Consider the following 2,206-nt stretch of genomic DNA (forward strand, 5'->3'; position numbering starts at 1 on the left):
TGATGACGTTTAGTCATGTGTCTGCATGGACTATTTGGCGAAATCTGATTGGTTAATAAAAAATATAGAGAATATTATCGGGTTATGAGGGCGCTCTACGGTTATTGTGTACTTCTGAGAGAGTGACATGTGTCAGGAGAAGTTGTTTACAGTTGCAACATTGACAAAGGAGAGAACGTTAGCATACCTCTAGATTACTTTCACGTAATGTGACTGAAATTTCTTTGGATATTGTACTTCTGGAATTTATACAGGATTTAAGCACACCCATATAAGTAGTCATATAATATACTACATAACACATGTTACTTTTGTTTTGCACTACATACGTATCTGCGTCGGAGTCTTACATGTAGGACTATAGTCTGACTCTACATCCCCGTTTGTTTGTATCTATTTTAAAAAGAGAAGGCATAAAGTCTATAACAAGGCACAAAACGTCATTTTATATATTGATTTAAAGTTCCAACCTGATTGTCACCAGGATGTCCCAAACACTGTCAACTTGCTGGCGTTTCGAATCGCACGGAAGTTTCTTTAGCAACACGGTCGCCATATTTGCTGGGGCAGGTGTGTTGTTCCCTGTCTTTAAAGGTCTCATTAATTTCGTAAATTCTAGATTTTCATCTCTTTGAACACGTGCATATAGGAGTTCCTCCTGTTTCACTGCACAATCTGTTTTAGAGATATTAAAACTAGAGATCTCGAATACTGGACACATATGAGTGTTTACTAGAATATTCTAGAAGAATGCTGGCCGATTCGGCCAAATTATGGACTGATTCGAACCAATTGAAATATAAGAAAAGCCATGGAACACACAATCATGATTGGTTTAGGTGTTATTCCTGTATTCGCAAACAGAATGTAAAAGTTTGATCTTCAGCTTTAAATTAAGTGAGATATTTGTTACTACATTTCATGCTGAAATCAGAACAAAAGTGATATGAAGTATAGCATTAAGATATTTTGAAAACCAAAATATTGAAAATATATAGGTATGTTTTGAATATATTTTATAAATCGGGCTAGTGTAGCCACTTCCTACAATATCAAATAGTAATGCACATAGATTTATCCATGATTTTCACTGATTCCTCGTGCAAGTCGTGCTTTCATCCGTAAAAAAAAAGTTGGTCAAGCGTACTTTACCGCTCTCGTTGAATTTGTATCTTTTGAATAAAGTCTCTTGTGGACACACAGCAGCACCGTCCCAAAACATATAACTGGTTAGAGCTTCAGGGCTGCCACTTCAATGATTTAAATATAACGGAGTTTTTTTTTGTGTTATTAGTAGTAAATGGGGGCACCCTAGCGACAATGGGAATTAGCATTACAAGACCCCTTGGGCAACTCTAGCGACAATGGAAAATTAACATGGAGAAAAATCGTGGGACAATCTGGCGACAAGGGAAATTAACATGGAGAAAAATCGTGGGTCACTCTAGCGACAAGGGGAATTTAACATGGAACTATAGTGTGGGTCTGTCTAGCGACAAGGGGAAATTAACATGGGAATAGAGTTTGGGTTTGTCTAGGGACAAGGGGAATTGAATATGGGATTTTTTTTTTAAATTTAAATTTAAATTTAAAAAAAGGGGTAGGCAATGGAAAGGCTATCTCTTTTCGAGAAATATGGCTGGCCCTGAAAAGGGCCTTTGGGTTTTCTTCTTCTTCTTCTTCTGCTTCTAATTTCTTCTTTTTCTCCACCAAGTTCTTATTTTATCTCCAACACTCTTTCTCTTCTTCTCTTTCTTTTTCTCCTGCTCTTCTTTCTTCTTCTCTTCCTCCTCTTCTTTCTTCCTCTTCTCATTTTCTTCTTCTTTTTCAATCTTTTCGTTCCATTTGCTTATTCTTATTCTTTCCTCTTCATCCTCCTTCTCCTCCTTTATCTCTTTCATGACACCACTAATCTTGTCCTTTACCTTTTTTAAGTTATTAATTTCCATCTTTACACGATGGGGACTATAGGAATAATGGTCTTCAACCAGTCTTATTAACATCTGCTCCATCATTCCTAAGTTGTCTAAAACGTCTTGTAATGTTTGTATTTTGTCCATTTGGTTAGAAGCCATCTTCTTTTTTTATTCTTTGCAGAATGGTTTGAACGACGAATACTATGGGTTCTTATACTTAAAGCGCGTACGTGAAGGAAAACATCCCCCTAAAACGTAAAATTGATCTTACCTAGATCATGACCAAACAA

This window comes from Sinohyriopsis cumingii, chromosome 15 (assembly GCF_028554795.1).
Source record: "Sinohyriopsis cumingii isolate HCF-2022 chromosome 15, ASM2855479v2, whole genome shotgun sequence".
Lineage (NCBI taxonomy): Eukaryota > Metazoa > Mollusca > Bivalvia > Unionida > Unionidae > Sinohyriopsis > Sinohyriopsis cumingii.